General features: G+C 38.1%; 1 protein-coding gene across 1 annotated transcript in view; it reads right to left on the minus strand.

Moving 5' to 3' along the window:
- Positions 1-18,947, minus strand: part of CPLX3 (complexin 3) — a 341,232-nt gene that overhangs the window by 173,003 nt on the left and 149,282 nt on the right. The gene's annotated exons all lie outside the window — the stretch shown is intronic.

The following is an 18,947-nucleotide window of genomic DNA, read 5'->3' on the forward strand; positions in this document are numbered from 1 at the left end:
ATGTACAATAGGCTGGTTGCATAACTGTGCACACCCTTATACTAATACTTTGTTAAAGCACGTTTTGATTTAATTACAGTAGTCAGTTCTCTTGGGAAGGTGTCTATCAGCATGTCTCATCTTGACTTAGCAATATTTGTGCACTCTGCTTTGCAGAAGCCCTTCAACTCTGTCAGATTGCGAGGGCATCACTTGTGCACAGCCCTCTTCAGGGCACCCCAAAGATTTCCTGTTGGCTGTAGGTGTGGACTCTGGCTGTGCCATTCCAAAACATTGATAGTCTTCTGGTGAAGCCATTCTTTTTCTGATTTGGATGTATGGTTTGGGTCATTGTAGTGTGGAAAGGTGAGATTCCTCTTCATCTATAGCTTCCTAGCAGACACCTGATGATTTTGGGCAAAAAGGGACTGGTAATTGGAACTGTTCATAACCCCCTCCACCTTGGCTAAAGGCTCACTTTAAGTTTATGAACAGCAACCCCAAAGTAGGACACTGCCATCATCATGCTTCACTGTGGGGATGGAGTTCTTTTGGTGATGCACAGTGTTGTTATTGCGCCAAACAAACCATTTGGAATTGTGGTCAAATAATGCAACTTTGGTCTCACTACACCGTAACACATTTTCCCACATGCTTTTGGGAGACCTGACGTATTGTTCCTGAGAATTTAGCCAGACCTGGATGATGTTCCGTGTGAGAAAAGGCTTCCATCTTCCAACCCTACCCCATAGGCCAGACATGGAGAATATGGGAGATTGTCACAAGTAGTACACAACCAGTAACTGAGAGATTCCTGCAACTCCTTTAGTGTTGCTGTAGGTCTCCTGGCAGCCTCCCTGACCAGCTTTGATCTTGTCTTTCAATACATTTGGAGGGATGTCCACTTCTTTGTAATGTCACTTATGTCCCGTTTTTTTCACAACCTTTCGATGACTGTCATCACTGTGTTCCATGGTAAATGCAATGCTGTGGAAATTTTTTTGTACCCTTCTCTGGACTGATACCTTTCAACAATGGCATCCCCTTGATGCTTTGTAAGCTCTGTGCAATCCACGGCTGTTGCTGTAGCAGGAAACTGGGTAAATGTCAGGAAAATCCTAGTAGGACAGCTGACCGTTATGTGGTGTTAATCAAAGAGTGTCTGTAATTGATGTCAGATGTGTACCCAAGAAGACATAATGCGGTAATTATATCAGAAACTGCTTCAACACAGTATGAGCTTCAGCCTGTGCACACTTATGCATCTAGCTTATTGTACATTTTTTTCTCATAATTGTTCCCCTAACAGATCTGTTTTCTTTACAGTTGAATTGTACAGATTATAGGTCACATTAAAGGTTGAAAGAGTTTGGAAATGTTTTATAGTGGTCTCATTTTAGTATGTCACAAATACCTGCCATTTTAACAGGGGTGTGTACACCTTTTATATATACTGTATAAGACTAATTTTTAAAATATGTCCCTAGTTTTGAGCCTTTGTCCCCCATTTTGTCAGTCTTTCTCCAGATGTCTTACAATGACAGGTTGTGAGGTATGCTACATATATGTTACATCTCCTACAAATAGGCCCCTGTGATGACCACTGCAATGCAATGCAGTTAATACCACCACAAGTGAATATACACATATCGCAATATAGCTGAAAGTAGTAGTTGTGTGCATAGCAATATGGATGACCTTAACATGCCTGGGGTACTGGTGAGCCACAAGAGAACAATCCCATACTCACCAGCTTCAGGCTGTTGTCTCACATCCAGACCAGAGGGAGCTATGTAGTTGTGGGGTAGAGGTATTGTCAGCAGACTCACATGTGGCATTGGTACAAGATGGATGCTACTTTTCTGCACATGTACAGTACAAGCTCTGATAGTACACAATTTGCTGTCCTTCACCATAGATGTGCACTTGTGTGCATTAGAAAACCCCACCCACAAATGCAGTTTGACCTGACATACGCATCTAGATACTCTGCAGAATCCAGTATAACTGCTACAATGTTCAATTGATGTGCACTGGGGCCTTACCTGGATGCTCCTCGCCTGCTGCCTGGGTGCCACCCACCTCCATAACTTGTGTTACTTGGCTTGGCTGGTGTGTGGGAGCTACCTGAAGGTTGGCAAGAAGCTCCTCTATTGCCATAAGTGGGGCCTGTGTGGCAGGACCCCAACCTGTAGTAGTACAGTCCCTGGCCATGGCAGCAGCCCTTTGCCGGGCTTGATGTATCAGGTCAGTTGCCCAATACCTGACCTGATCGTATGTGCATCCATGGTGGCCTAAGTTGTTAACTCTGTGGACAGGGTCATCCCACAGGGTGTTCTGCTCCCATAGATTGTGTTGGCCACAGCCAAACATCACATCATGGTGCTGGATGATGGCATCCGTGATGGCTGCATTTTCAGCTGCAGTATATGGTGGTTGTCTTTGCCACTGCATGTCACCTGGAAGACATAAACAGGGAAGCACATCACAGGACCTCATACATTGGTCAAAGTTATTTACAGAACCTCCACATCAACACTGACTATCATTAGCCACCACTCACAACCACATCATACCCCTGTCATCTATCAGCACAATATGAACTGGCATTGCGCTCCTGGTCTTGATGTGTCATGTTCCCCCCAATGAGGGCCAGTACATTGCATAACCCAACATTCATCATTCACCTTTGTATAGAGGGATGGCATTGGCCATCTACCTTGCAGATGGGATGTCAGTGGTGCTCAGGCTTTGCTTGTCTACAGTGTTTAATGGAGCTGGGAGCATATGCCTGAGTTCATTTAGGATGCAGACAGGAATGTTATCAGGTCCCATGGAGACTTACTTTTATTGACTTTGAATAGGCATTATGCACCTGCTCCCTGATGATGAGGGGAGTGGTGCAGGTGGTGTGCATATCCACCTATACTGATGGTGGGACAGGGGATGATGTTTGCCCTTAACCTGTCTGCAGCGGTTTGGCTATAGCTATAGTGTGTGTGTATGTGGTGTGAATGACCACCATTACATGGTGGGGTGGGTTGTTGCCTCTGAGATTGAAGACATATGTAAAGACGGCCTTCTGATTGGCCTTGGTGGATGTGTCCAATTTGTACCCATAGTTAGCCATACAGTAATTCACCTGTGACCTTATATGCTCGTTCAGACAAAGGTTGACTTGCTTCCAAGTTGGTGCTTGCTCCTACTTGGCCCTGTACAGTCAATATAACAACCAGTTATGTGGTTTGTGTATTGCTGCTGTCCAGCAAAGGGTTTACTCTACCTTGGTGGAGGCAGGTTTTATGAGTGAGGCATTGCTGAATCCATACAGCTATGTAGATGCTCATATAGCTGTTTGTAGTAGGCATAGAAACAAGGTCATAACGCATTTAGACACCTCTCCAATTTCAACCTGATAATCATGCTTATTCTAGTATCCATGTCTGTGTCAGGGCAATGCAACAACCAGTATCTGTAGAAAGTTATGTCTGTTGGATGCATGGAAACTAAGATTACATACATGTACAACATGTACAGCTCATTTATCTGACATTTTGTATCCCATGTCTGTTGTTATGAGGCTTCCAGGTACACCTACTCATACATACATGTGCACAGGTAATACATGAAATACATTTCTGTTCTATGTTAGTATGGCGGAATGTATTTACACTCTTGCTGCTCAGTCATACCTCTCAACCTGCTAGAGCAGGACATATGAAGGACACCACACCTACATGGGGGACAATGGCCCAAAATGAGTGACACTTTCTTAATATTGCTGTAACACACTTAAGTCATTTGATAGCACAGTTGCCTTTGCTTTCACAGAAATACCCTGGAGGATGTCCAACACTCATATGTATGCTAGTATGTTCTAATGTCAGTCTTCACAGATTTGCCAATGATTTGCCAGACATAACAGAACTCTATGAGTAACTGACTACAAATGTGAAACACACATATGGTCAATGTGCATAACACGGGACAGTTGAATGGTATTATCTCAGTATATCACATGCAGTTCAACACACATGTCTGCAAAAGTAGTTTACTATGCAAATACCCTGTATAGGTCTCTCGGATTTGTGAGACAAACATGTATACCATAGCTGTAGTCACAAGTAACATATGGATATCTACGACATCCCAGTATCTGGCCTAGCAGTGTCACAGTCAGTATTGTTCAACAGACACTCCAGTAGTAGTCATATGTGAGCCATTCCTTCCTGGGGTGACTCAGGGGCCTGAGCTGTGATCTATGTCACTGCAGACAGACCCAGATGCTATGGCCATAGGTGCTGATCCGCAATGGGTCTACTACCGGAGATTGAAATTACACTATTTCAAAATCCAGTAGTAGATGCCCACTAATGTGAAAGTGCACTTCACCAAAAGTGCACTTTCGCGAATACCACTAGAATGAATGGGCAATGCCCTCCACTGTGGTGCAGTAGTCACGGACCTTAGGGTAAGGGCTTGGGTCAAGGATAGTGGATAGCCCTAGTAGGTACCCACTGTACTTAACCCAAGCCCTAACCCTAAGGTCTGTGACTACCGCACCAGAGTGGAAGACATAGGTCCGTGACTACTGCACCGTGGAGGACATACAATTTCCTCCACTGTAGTGCGGTAGTCATGGACCTTAGGGTTTGGGCTTGGGTTAAGGATAGTGGATAGCCCTACTAACTATCCACTATCCTTAACCCAAGCCCTAACCTTAAGGTCCATAACCATTCACTCAAGTGGTATTCGCGAAAGTGCACTTTTGGTGAAGTGCACTTTCGCGTTAATGGGCATCTACTACTGGATTTCGAAATAGTGTAATTTTGATCTCTGGTAGTAGACCCTCAGCAATACATCAGTACAGCAAGTCATGTTGAGACATATTAGTTTAACATCCTGTATCCCATTATTGCATACCCCCTACTGCATTCCATTACATGCTTACTTGTTTGACATACCTTTTTTTTCCACAAGTATTGTTAGTGTGGATTTCAATTCCTGTTTCTGTTTCAGTGTGTGTGTGTGTGTGTGTGTGTGTGTGTGTGTGTGTGTGTGTGTGTGTGTGTGTGTGTGTGTGTGTGTGTGTGTGTGTGTGTGTGTGTGTGTGTGTGTGTGTGTGTGTGTGTGTTTCTCTCTCTCTGTCTACCAATGTAGAAGTATATACCTGTTTTGCATAGGCAGCAGCTTGCCTTTTGTATTTACTGCTCATGGGCAGGTGATGGCCTGTGCACCAATTGGTTTCTCCCACTTGCTACTTGCATCCAGAGCAGCTGTGTTGCCTTTCCATCTGCCGATGCCATAGCAACACAATGTTATAATGATGGACTTCATGTGGGTCTTGCCACTTTTCCCTGCCTGTGTGGAGGACATTTAGGAGGTGTGGGGGCTACAGCTTCACAGACAGTAGATGGGAATACCTCTCAGGGGCGGACATGTGGAGAACGCCCAGCAACATAAGGAACAAAGCTCCAGAAATGGGTAAAGATTGTAAGTCAGTAGTGCTGTTATACACATAGGAGGTTATAGTTTAACATGGTTCATCTGGACATGCATTTTCTGTGTGAGTTGATGTCTGACAGTAATTTGTCTTTGACATACCTCTCAACTGTCCTGATGTCCACAGACTGCCCAGGGGTTTGCCTGTTATGTTTGGTCTGTTTCTCAAACAATGTTTGTTTTTGTGGCAGCAGTAGGATAATGTGAGGATTGTAGTCAGTAACTGTTGACATCCATTGGTGTTTCAGACATCATATCCTTCAGGGATGTTATGTTACAACAAAGCCTGTGACACTGTCAACTGTTTCAGTTTGTAACACCATTATGTGAGATATGTCCCTCTTTCCAGCTCCCTGTCCCCCAAGTATGTCATGCTTTGTCCAGATGTCTTGCAGTAAGAGGTATGTGATATCGTTATTTATTGACTGCACTCAGTGTATCATCCCATTGACTTAGCAGACTCCTGGAAGTCATATGCAGCAGTGGCCATGAATATGGTCTCACACCCTGGACATTTTGTGGAAATCTGTACATATGAGAGTTATGTATGTCTGTCCATTGTGAAGTGACTGCCAAGATTGTGTAGCAGTGTTGTGTGTAGATGTTTAGTTGGGTAGGGAGATTAGCAGATGTGAGTGTCACAGATCCTTTTTCTATCTGACTATGCATGCTGTTTTCGCTGCTGGTGGTCTATCAGGTGTGTATGTTTGTAGGGCAGACTGAGAAAGATCCTTTAACACCTCAGGATTCCCAGTACACTGTGAGTTGGGCCAGTATCTGTCAGTGTATTGTGTGACTGGGCATCAGGATATGTTGGTTTAAACTAGAGTTCATTTGAGGTACTGTTATGTTCCTGTGACTGTGGTGCAAAGGGTTGTGGGTGGACATTTATGCACCCCTATCTGCTTTTTCCTACAATTTCATCCCTGTAGTGCATGATATAGTTGACTATACATGGGTAATTGCCCAGAGTTGATTTGGGTTAGTGTCATGTTGGTCTTACTTCATTCAGAAGGTGCTGGGTGATATGGTTGGCGTCTGTCATGGGTTTTTCCATTCTGTTACATGACTGCAGTCATACCTCTTCACTGTCCAGATGTCTAGACACCTTCCTGATGTGTGGCTCATATGTTTTGTCTGTTGGCCACAACAGTTGTGGGTTTCTGATAAATCACTGGGATGATGTGAGCATTGACATCAGTAGATTTTGACATTCATTTGTGTTTCAGATCTGGAATCTGTCTGGCATTGTATGTTAAGGCACACCATGCCACTCTAGCAGACTTCTATGTGTATGGCAGCCATATTTCAAGCATGTCACTATTGTTTTTCCTTTATCCCCCCTGTTTGTCAGGGTTTCTACAGATTTGTTGCAGTAAGAGATTGGTTATTTGTCTATATATCGCTCTGTATATATATATATATATATATATATATATATATATATATATATAATTATATATCTATATCTATCTAGCTATATATAATATATATATATATATATATATATATATATATATATATATATATATGTATGTACATGTATATATATATATATATATATATATATATATATATATATATATATACATACATATTGGTGCGTATATATACATATTTATGTATATAACAGTACTACAGATATATAATTCCCCTTTATGTTGAATGACTGTTGTGCATGATATGTTTGTGAAAACATTGCAGGTTCCTACACCTTAGATGGTGTAGCAGTATGTTGTTGTGATTGTTGTGCACAGGGTCCTGGGTTCTGGACTAGGAGGTGATTACTTTTTTTTCATTAATGTTAAATGAGCAGAATGAATGATTTGTTTGTAAAATAATTACAAATTCCAACAGCTCAGATGGTGTAGTGGTATGTTGCTGTGATTGTAGTGCATAGCATCCCAGGTTTGAGACTTGGCAGGGCTGATTATTTTGTTGCTGGGCAGAACAAGGGCTGATTGAGACAGAGTGATTAAGGCACTTTTAAGCAGTTGTAAGTAGGTTTGGGCAGTGCTAAACATTGCTAAGAGACGGTTAAACCCTCTTAGCTTCACTTAGCACCTCTTACTCCAGATTACACCTGTGCTAATTTTCTTTAAAGGAAAGAATAAAGGGTGATAGGAAAATGGTGAAATGGGGGGCAAGCAGAAGGTAAAATATTATGAAAAGCAGCTAGCGATGTGCAGGATGGATGTAGGAAAGGACCATAGCTCTACATTTCTTAGGCAGCAGCAGGTGTGAATTACATATATAGAATTTGAAATTTACAGCCTCACACCCCACAGGAAGGCGTGTTGGTGACAGACATTTGCAGAGTAATCAGTGGATTGATTGATTAGTTTCACTGTACATGGGGCCAAAATGGAGACCTATGTATGGGGCAATGTTTTTTTATTTTTTGTGGGACAGATGCCCTTTTTTTAGGCTGCATTTACAGACAGACAAGACAGTAGACAGTGGTGGTATATGACACATGAGGGGGGTAAACACCTTTGACAGGGAGGGTGGTTGGGAATCAGAAGCCCATGAGCCCCCAAATGGATACAGTGTGACTGAGGTCCCCAACCATGGGCAGTCACCATGGCTCCTTCATGGCCCCAAAGGTGGATGTGCTGGGGGATGGACAGGAGGGGAAGCCTGCCCCTCGAAGTGTGCCAGGCAGGCCTCAATCTGGTGCAGCTGCCCACCCAACTCTGATTGAATGGTGCTGCGCACCAAACCCCAGACTTGACTGCTGGTTTCAGACTGGGTTTATATTAAATCAGTGAACACTTAAAATAGTGAATGCTGATTTATCAACCCTATAAAAGTGAAAGCTTGAAATCCCAAAGACAAGGAACAGTGATTTTTTCCCAGGGAGAAAAATCGCTGGGCCATTTTCATGACTTTGCCATTTCCTCCACTGTGGTGTGATCTCGGAGTAGGTATATTTAAGTAGGGGGTGTGGGGCATGGGGGTAAAGCTCCCCACTTTATTTAGTGTTTTGAAGAATTTTTTTTTTTTTTTTGTGGAACAGCGATTTTGTTTCCCTGGGAAAAATCACTGTTCTGTGTCTTCAGGATTTCAAGCTTTCACTATTTAAGGATCTATAAATCAGTGTTTGCTATTTTAAGCATTCATTGATTTAATATAGACCTAACTGGCTCCTGTCCACGCCCGCTCTGGGGGGGGCCCCCTTCCACTGAGGTGGTTCCACCCAAAAGTGGTGCAGGACCAGCGGATGAGGAAGCCCTGGGTTGGGTCCCAGATGTGCCGAGGCCCAGTGCCATGGCCAGATGAGGTGGGACAGGCAGATCTGCTGGGATCTGCCTTCCCAATCATGCTATAGTGTTGAGGTTTTAAAGAATATGTTGGTTAGTCATGAACAGCACATTTCCAGATTAGTTATAACAGCATGCATTGGTGTTCCAGTTAACCCCATAAAACAGATTTGAAACAGTTGCATAGCAAAATGAACATATGCATAAATGGAACAACAGTATGCATCATAACAGCATGCCAGTAACATTGACAGCAACAGCCCACCAACAATGGTATTTGAACAAGGTATGTTAACATGCAACCAATCAAATATATGACCAACAATAGAACACAAGTCCCAACATTAGCTTTTGAGTAAAACATACCCATAGGTTATGAATTTTAGTATTGATCCAGATGAAGGGTGGGGGGAGAGACAAAAAGTCCATTAACAACTGTTTATGCTTCTATTTTCCACAACAGTACTGCTCAATACTCTATGGATCTGTCCTCGCTTTACATCTGCCTATGGCCCATAGCTTCTGTAGCACAAACATACCTATTAACCTGTCAGCCTGAATGGTATGGGGCAAACTGTGACGACTCTGGGTACATGCCTAGAGGGGACTCATACATGTCAGGGTTACATATCTGTCACAGGAGGGGTACCCTGAGTGCTGTTATGTGAGTGTGCTACTGGCATACTTCAACTGGTTTCCTATCTATGTCCAGGGTATTGGCAGCAGTTACCAGTAGCCATGACAGTGTGACACTTAACAGACGTATCAGGAAGAGTACATGTTGTATGTACCTACCCTGCTGTCATTTGTAGGCATGTGGTGGGACAGTTGAACAGTTGTACACAGATTATTAGTATACCCTTCATCCAGCTACTACCAACATTTCCTTACCTGTACAACCTGTGGAGAAAATATCTGTTAATACTACCTGTTATACATGTATTCCTGACTCCTTGTGCGTAGATATGCACACATCTTAGTAGCACTCCCTGGATTTGAACAGTGTCTGGGTGTGCAAAATTAACAACTAAGCTATTTCTCATCACGCTGAGCTACTGGGGAACTGCTGTTTCTTGTTTCATTGATTTATGCCTGATAGTCGCTTGGATAGACAGTCTGAACTTGTAATCCTGTGATGCATGCATGACAGATAGTTAATGTACCGTGCATTAATCCTTTGGATTACTACAATCTGGAAAGCAAAGGTTAACAAAAGACAATACTGGATGGAACATGCTTTGAAACTTTCCACATTACTATTCAGGGTTTAAAACTTAGTGCAGTATATATTTCACATTTCAGTTATATCTTGTTTTACAGTTCCACCATCTGCAGTTTTTCCTTACAGCTGGTTCACAGAACTACCTGAGTTAATGTATGCTGTCACAGCCACATTTGCTGTGAAGAACCTGTATACATTATATATATCTACAACAACATACCAGAATAAACAAAACAGTTTTTATAGGCATCTTTATTAGACATCAATATTAGTCAGTCAAACTTTTTATTTATTCAGTTCACACATTAACAGTAAATCTGCTAGCAGTAAGCAATGTATTCCTTCTTAGCTATTTGAACAATATACTGCAAAATAGATTTGCACTCACCAGCCTGTTGGCGCAGCCTCAGCAGTCTGTCAGCATGGGCTTCTATGTTCATAGCCCTCTCTGCTGCAACTGTAGGGGAGAAAAACAAACATTATGCATTCCTGTCTATCACATTCTCAGGCTACTATTTGCTACAAACGACTTGATAGTGATACTTACTCACTACTGGAGCATTCCTTGCCCATGCATCTTGGATCCACTGGTCCAAGAGCACCCCTTCCTCCACTGTAGGTCAGTATAGTGGTGCTGTACCTGCTCACCAGTCCGGAGGATGCCAGTAGCACTGGTGAGATTACATGCGAGACGGTCGCAGGCCGCCACTTTGTATTGTGAGCCCTGGTACTGGCCCTGCAGCAGTCTCTCCTCATGATTTTCTACAAGGAATCCAGCCATGACCCTGGACTCCTGAATGGTCCAGTGCTGTGCCTGAAAGTGCGGCTCCCTCTCCAACACCAGACATGTTCCTGCAGAGATAAAACTAAGCAGGTTATGGCTGTATTCCCACCTGCACAGTTTAAGTAAGGCCATATTCCCACCCTTTGTCATCATTGGACCATTTTAAAAATTCCGAGCACAGCTTAGCAACATGGAAACCCACTAAACTGAGTTGAACAGTGCTTAAAGGGGCAATTTCTGAGCACTGCTTAACAGTGCACAAATCCACTTATATGAGCTACCTGCTGCTTAGCAATCACGTCTAAGTGATGCTTAAACCTGGTAAGCATAGCTGAGCATTCCTGACCATTGCTCACTTTTCATTTTAGATAACTATCAGAATAATTACTTCATTTAGTAGGTGTATATGGTTTACTTTATATGACAACCCTCTATGCGCTTTCATTATATTAGTAAGGGGTGTGACTATACTGTATGGTGTATGGGACACTTGTGTATACATGGGTAATTTCACATGTTATATGCACTCACACTTCCGTTTTACACCAACTACACTTCCCTGGTTGACAAAAAAAGGTTGCCGCATAATTTAAGTTAAAAAAATTATTTTAACACTGCTTTCCCATATAAAAATAACTTGCTTGTCTTGGTACTTGAATCGTGAATACCTGTATGTAAACCCAGGACTCTAACCACTACACTATCTCATCTTAGGTATTTCACCTGTATATTTTTATTTATCTCCTATGGGATGTTTAAGCAATGCTAAGCAGAGGACCATAACACGCATGCCTGCTTAGCTATGCTTGAACATTTCTTAGGATGTAAAAAAAAAGATTTATTGTATTATTATATTATTATTTTATATTGTGAGTTTTGTGGTTTTTGACAAGTCATTAAGGACTGCAGTCAGGGAATAATGGCATACATTTGACTTTCAGACTTCTATCCTTCAGAAATTCATGTTAATGCATGACCTGTTTTCTATCAACTTTCTGAGTTTGTGAGGGCAATATTATAGTAGTTTCACTATTTTTAAGGCTTTGTGCCCCCATTATGTGTGCCTTTGTCCACATGGACTGCTGACAGGGAATAATGGCATACATAGAAATTTGTGCTAATGTATGACCTGTTTTCTGTCAACTTTCTAGGTTTGTGAGGGCAATATTTCAGTAGTATTCCTTTTTAGGGCTTTTCCCCCAATTATTTGTGCATTTGTTCACATTTCCTGCTTTAGCAGGTTGCAAGGTGTTGTATGACACTTTACCAATGCAGGGAGTGTGTCATAGAACCTGTCACACACCCCCTGCATTATTAGAGAAATTCTCTAATATTATGCCTCATTTGTTTTAGAAAGTGCCGTACGGCACTTTCTGAGTGCAGGGGGTATAGTCATAGACCATGTACTACTTAAACATGCCTCCTGAACTCATTCATGCTTCATGTCCATTTAGCCTTAACAGCAGTGTGTCTTCATGAATATGCAAGGTGCTCTGCTGTGGCTACATGGACATGAACCACTCCATGCAGGAATAGCACTATTCCTGCATGGAGTTTATTGAATCGAAGGGTAAGTTTCTAAAGGCATTTAATATAGTAGAAATAAAATAAAAACCAGTTGTCTGGTGACTCCTTTTTGAAAAACAATCTTTCAGTAAACAATGTAAACTATTGTATATTATAAGAGTATGATTAGAGTTTATGTTATGTTTAAATATTTTGAAAAGGCATTCTAGAAACTCCTTCCACCTGGCTGTGTAAATATTGTTTATCCAAAGAGATGTTGTTTTTATAATTGATGATAAGGAATAACAATTCTAGATCCGGTAGTCTAATCCCTCCTGCAGTCCAGTCCCTTAAATAATGATTTAAGTCAATTCTTGGTTGGTTGGGGAACCAAAGACATTTTAAAATTAATGTATTACATTCTTTAATATATGTTTTAGATGGAGGTAAAGCTAAAAGATTAATAGCATATAAGATTGTTGGCAAAATAATCATTTTAATTATAGACAGTCTCTCTTCCATTGTGAAGAAAAATTTCTTCCATTTATTTATTAGATTCTTTATAATGATCATGCTGTTAGTATAATTGTAAATTGTTTTATTATTATTAATTTTTATAATTATCCCTAAATAGTTCATTTTTCTCTCTCTTTGACAATGTATTTAGTAAATCTATCATTTATCCTATTAATACTGGCATTTATGGGTAGTATTTTTTGTTTTGTTATTATTAAAGGAAAGACGTGATTTTTTTGGAACTCTCATGCCTCAGAAATCGTGTCTATATCATGTTATCGAAAGTTTACTTAATCAAATCAATAAAGGTCAAACTTTATTGATCGATTAAGTAAAACATTGAATAACGTAAAAAAAAAAACAAATTAAAAAATAAAAACTAAATGGCGTAGGTGGGCTGCACCCCCCCTACTTAAATATACCAACTCCGAGACCGCACTACATTGAGGTAAATGGAAATCTCTCTTATGGAGATTTCCGTTTACTTGAACAATGTTCTTCACTTTCGATATTGTCGTGCCGGCAATATCAGACTCAATATTGTCAGCTTATGACAACATGAAGTAGACTCCAGAAGTCACTTTCACTCAGTGTCAGAAGAATGTCATCAGCAAATAACTAGATGTTTATTTATTATTTATTTATTTGGTATTTGTTAACTGGGATAGTCCTACTGGGTCACAAGACCTGTTTTCAGTGGAGGCCCAGGAAGAAAAGCTCCACATTTTTAGAAAATTACAAGATGTAAAAGCAAACTACCATATATAAGTATACAGTGAGTGCATTGCTAGTTTAATTGTGATACTTTACACAAAGACTTATAACCAAAATTAGTAGACATAAGTATACAGTGAATACATTACACATTTATCTTGATAACACTTTACTCAAAATTATAAATTTGACAAGACTTTTAACGTGATACAGTGTCACTGCCTCAGTGATAGCATATTTTCACAATACCATGTTTGAATTGGAAGAATACTTGTGCTGTTTAGATTAGTTCATAAGGAGGTAGAAAGATAGGAGTAGTATGGTACATTATTTCCAGTCCTGACAGTGCTTAATGGTAGTGGACATGTTAACATAATTAAAGGAGGTAAAGGAGGGCAGATTGTATATTAGCCTGGGGTTATGCATGTGCATAGCCATGATTCATTTGGGTGTTCTTTAAGGAAGGATTTAAAGAGAGGTAGGCTAGGCGTTAGCCTAATGTTGGGGGGTGTTCCAAGATTTAGCAACTGAGTGTGAGTATAGAGATTTTCCTGGGTTTCCAGAAGATTTGTACATTTCAATGGGGGGTTTATCTTCTGATCTGAAGGTTCTGTTTGGTTTGTAATGTTGTATTAGGTCTTCTAGAGCTGGTCAGGCAGTGGACCTATAAAATAGGTTGCATGTTGTAATTAGGTGTGTATGAACGCTGTTGTGTTAGTTTTAACCAGTTTAATTCTCTGAGGGATGTACAGTGATGTGTATGGTAGCTGGAGTTAGTTGCAAACTTTGCAACTTTGTTATACCATTGCTCTAATTTAGTTTTGGTGGAGTTCTGCAGACTGGTTAGTATACAGGAACCATAGAGAAGTGATGGGAGCAGGAAGGTTTTAGCCACAGTAGTTTTGGTTGTAGTAGTAAGGATTGTCTGTTTCTGTACAGTATTCCTAGTTTTTATGGTTTTTTTTTACATTTTTGTTGAATATGAGGGTCAAAGTTGAGTTTATCATCAAGTATAACACCATAATTTAGAAACCAAATTCACATTTATGCTAATGCATTTTTATGTCTAAATTTGACCTAATAAAATTAGCAAAATGTTCCATAAGTAGAATGAAAAGCAGGGGTGAAAGAGGACATTCTTGTTTAGTTCCCTCCAAAATTAGTACTGAATCAGAAGTAAAATTACCTATTTTAACATATGCAAAACAATTGCCATAAATAAAATGTATAAAATGTGTACAATTACTTGAAAAATGCATTCCTCTAAGACTAACAATTGATATTTCCAATTCACTGAGTGAAAGGCACTATTAATGTCTAGACTCACTAATGTTAGACTCTCTTTTCTTTTATTTACATTGTCAATTATTGTGATTATTCATTTGATATTGTCATAAGTATTTCTATTTAGAATAAAGACAGTTAGTTTGATCCTCATTAATCAAAGAAGGCACTATATATCTATTAGCATGAATTGCCATGAATAATTTATAATCTACATTTAAAAGTGAAATTAATCTGTATGAAGAACATTGAGTTGGATCTTTGTTAGTTTTTTAAAATTGGAGGCATAAGAGTGTGTTTCCAGGAGGGAAAAACTTTTGTTAAGTCTTTAACAATAGAAAAAACTTTGTATAATATGTTTAAGGCTTCTTTAGGTAGTAACTTGTAGAGTTCTGGTATAATTCCATCATTACCTGATGCTTTGTTAGGTTTTAATTTGTTAACTTGAGTTTGAATTTGAAACATTGAGACAGGTTTATCAATTAATTTCACTTTCATCACATAATTTATTTTTTATATATTTTTGATAAAAGTTTTGATTATCCCTTCTGAATATGTTATTACATTATATTGATTCATTTTATTTTAATAATTTCTAAATTATTTTAAAACATCTTCTATTTCTGTCACTTTTCCTTTTCTCTTATGTGAATAACTCTCATTTATATGGTTAGACTTACAAAATAGTTTTGTTCTGTTAGCTAACTTATGCATAGATTTTGGGTTAATGGAGAAATTAATTATCTTGAACTTTTCTATATTAATCCTAGTTTTATAATTCAAATTTCCAAATACTTATTATGTAGATTATTGATCTCTTCTATGTTATTATTGTTACCTGTCTGATTTTCCAGCTTTAATTTGTCAAGTTTTTCTTGTATCTCATACAGTTCTTTGTCCCATTGTTTTTTCTTTATTGATAGCCAATTGGTGACTCTACCAAAAATATATGCCTTTAGTGCATCCCATAGATACATTTCTGAAATATTTTCTGTATTGTTAATTTTATAAAGGAAATAACATTCTTTAATAAAAAAGTCCTTAAAATCCTTTAAGCAAGTTGTATATGCTGGTATCCTCATGATCTTAATATTATTGTTAAAGTTTAAGAACAATTCAAATGTGAGTGCATTGTGATCTGAAAGTAGGAAATATACCATTTTATCTTTGCCTAGTTTATCTATCAACCCATTGGAGACATATACTCTATCAATTCTAGATTGTGTTCTGTGTCTATGTGAGTAATGAGTAAAGAAAAGTGATTCTGGATCTGAGACATCATTTATGTCCTTAAGGTGAAATAGTTCAATGAGCTTTAACAGTGCCTTTGCTGATGCCTGTATTTTCCATTTAGCTGTTGTACTAGTATCCTTTGGTGACAATATACAATTAAAATCTCTTGCTAGTATGATGCTGCCTTTTGAAATTTGAATCACATGTTCTATAAATTGTTTAGTGGTTTTAATTCCTATTCCAGGAATCCAATATAAGTTAATAAGGGTTAATATTCTCTTATTATATTCTAGGGTAACAGAACAAAGCATACCTTTATCATCTGTATATGTGTCAATGATTTTTAGGCGTAGGCAATGAATTTTTCCATAATATAGCAACTCCTTTTTGATTATATTGTGATCTAGATAATATAGAGTAATAAGTAGTATTAAGTCTGTCTTTATCTTCTGTCAATAGGTGTGTTTCTTGTAAAAAAATAACTTCAGAGTTAAATTAAATAACTTCAAATATTTATTTAGGCTACCCCTCTTGCAGCCATTATTCAATCCATTAACATTTATGGAAATACAATTAATAAATGTAATTTGTCATACAAATCAACAGTGTAGATGTAACTCTCTTAAAATTAACTTCATGGACGTGGTATAATATCTCTTCTTTTTTAAAGAGCTACTTATTAATAGTCATACTGACATTAATACTTAAAGTTTTAATTAGATACATAATAATTGTTATTGTATACACCCACAAAAAAGCAAACATTTTAATGTAACTAAACACTTATTTTTAAAATTGTTCAGACCTCTCATGGAGTCTAACACTCCCTGCTTGAATAGTCTAACCATCCAAGCAAACCCACCCATCCACTATTCTGAAAAGACCAAGCCTCTCTGCTTCAATTAAACAAAATTGTCATTAACAGCAAAGTGAACACAGGTCTATATCCTTTAAAACCAGCATATATATGTGAAAAATAAGAGTATTATATATCCTAAGGTTGTTGTTTAGCTTACATATTTCTAAATTTTATATCTTCTGTAAAACACTAAGAAATAAATACAATTTCATATTATTGTTTGATAATGATATACAGTCTTGAATCTTATCTACTGTCATCTTGAAAATGTGAGAAACTGCTGTACTGCACTTAAAAATTCCTATTATGTGCCTCACAAAAAGATAAATTTCCTTTCCGAATCATCTATATTCATTCAGTGAAAATGTAATAATAATAGATAAATAAATGTCAGGAAACATTTAAACAATAATGTATTGCTATTTGTGCTTAGTAGTTTACTATAATAAACTAGCACATCTTATGTCATCCTTATTAAACATAAGGTTTGTTTCTTTGTATTATATATGATAACATCAAGTGTAATGGTAACATACTCATGACATTAATATCAAGCTTCTAATAAAAAGGGTGACAATGTAATATATATGTTCGTGTTACTATTAATGAAACATCTTAATCTGTACATTCAAATACAGTCTTCAAGAAATGTACTCAAGAATATATCACAGTACATGCAGCATTATTTTGTTTTCCTTATTAAATGATAAAGAGCAACACTTCTGAGAGATCTTAGTGTAAATATAACATCCACCAAATCTTTGGTTTATATGTTTTGCATTACTTTCTTATCTTTTGTTTTATGTAACAAACTATACTGCTTTATGTAACAGAAATGTTATGTCCATATGTTTATTTTTCATTATAGGCTGGCTATAAGATAGCCAAAAAGATATCAAAACTAATCAGCTAGAAAGAGAGAAAATAAACTTTTGGTAACCTACTATTACACAGTGAATTATAATATTAAGCTATGATGTCTTAACAGTACAATATAACTTAGATCTTAATTTAAGTTAGCCAAAAATCAGAGTTTAAGTGTCTTATTGTGTTCCCCATTCATAACTTTATGGTTTCATTGACTTTGTTCAGCTGTGAACATAGTGACATTTGAACTAATGCATTATTCATAGGTTCCACCTATTATTTAAATTAACATTCTAAAGTTGTCCACCAATCAAAATCATAAGCTGCTAACAGCCCTGATTCTCTGCATGGGTGGGAAACTTCACAAAGCTCAAGCTGTTTTCCAAAGAAAGCTTTATGTGTTTAAGTAAGATGAGAAAGCTCAAGCGCTAGAGAAAAATAAAACTTTACTTCTACTTTTTACGAATACATCTTATAACCAGACAACACGTTTCTCTAATTCTGTGACAGTGTTTCATCTCATTATCAGGAATAAGGAACACATATAACAACTCCATAAGGAGAGATTATTTTAAATGTATTCCAACCATCACAGCCCCTTCATTTGCAAACTATAGCATGAAATATATCCACAAAGAATGCAATTATCCCCTCCCCATAAAACAAACATGTTTCAATTCATCTGGTAAAGCACAACAGAAACACATTATCAAAGCCCATGCACTAATGTTACACTGACTTATAGTCAGGCAGGGTCACATCTACATTCATAAAATATGTTTGTCTATTTATCCCCCGTGTAAGGTATTTTTTCACTGTTAATGTTTTTAAAACATGAAATTCTACTTGAAGCACAAGCCCCATTTTAGTAAAGAGCTCCCCATTTATGGGAATAAGACAACTTAGAGAATTAAATATGTAAACTAATGTAATCAAGCTCAGTGCAACTACAACTGACACACAGACAAAGACCATGCATTAGCTTAATGGAAACCGACTGTGAATATAACACCATGGTGTAAATTTCGGTATAGGGGCTATATGCTTCTTTTAAATAAGGACAGACTAAAAAAGACCTAATACATATCTTGTTATAACATATTAAGAAAGTATTGGTTGTAGGCAAGTATAACATAAAAATGTTAGGTTACCTTGTAATGACAGACTTCTTGTTGATTTTCTAAATTTTGTTTATGTTATAGATGAGGATTAGATCCT

This window comes from Protopterus annectens, chromosome 7.part0 (assembly GCF_019279795.1).
Source record: "Protopterus annectens isolate FY-2018-M chromosome 7.part0, PAN1.0, whole genome shotgun sequence".
Classification (NCBI taxonomy): domain Eukaryota; kingdom Metazoa; phylum Chordata; order Ceratodontiformes; family Protopteridae; genus Protopterus; species Protopterus annectens.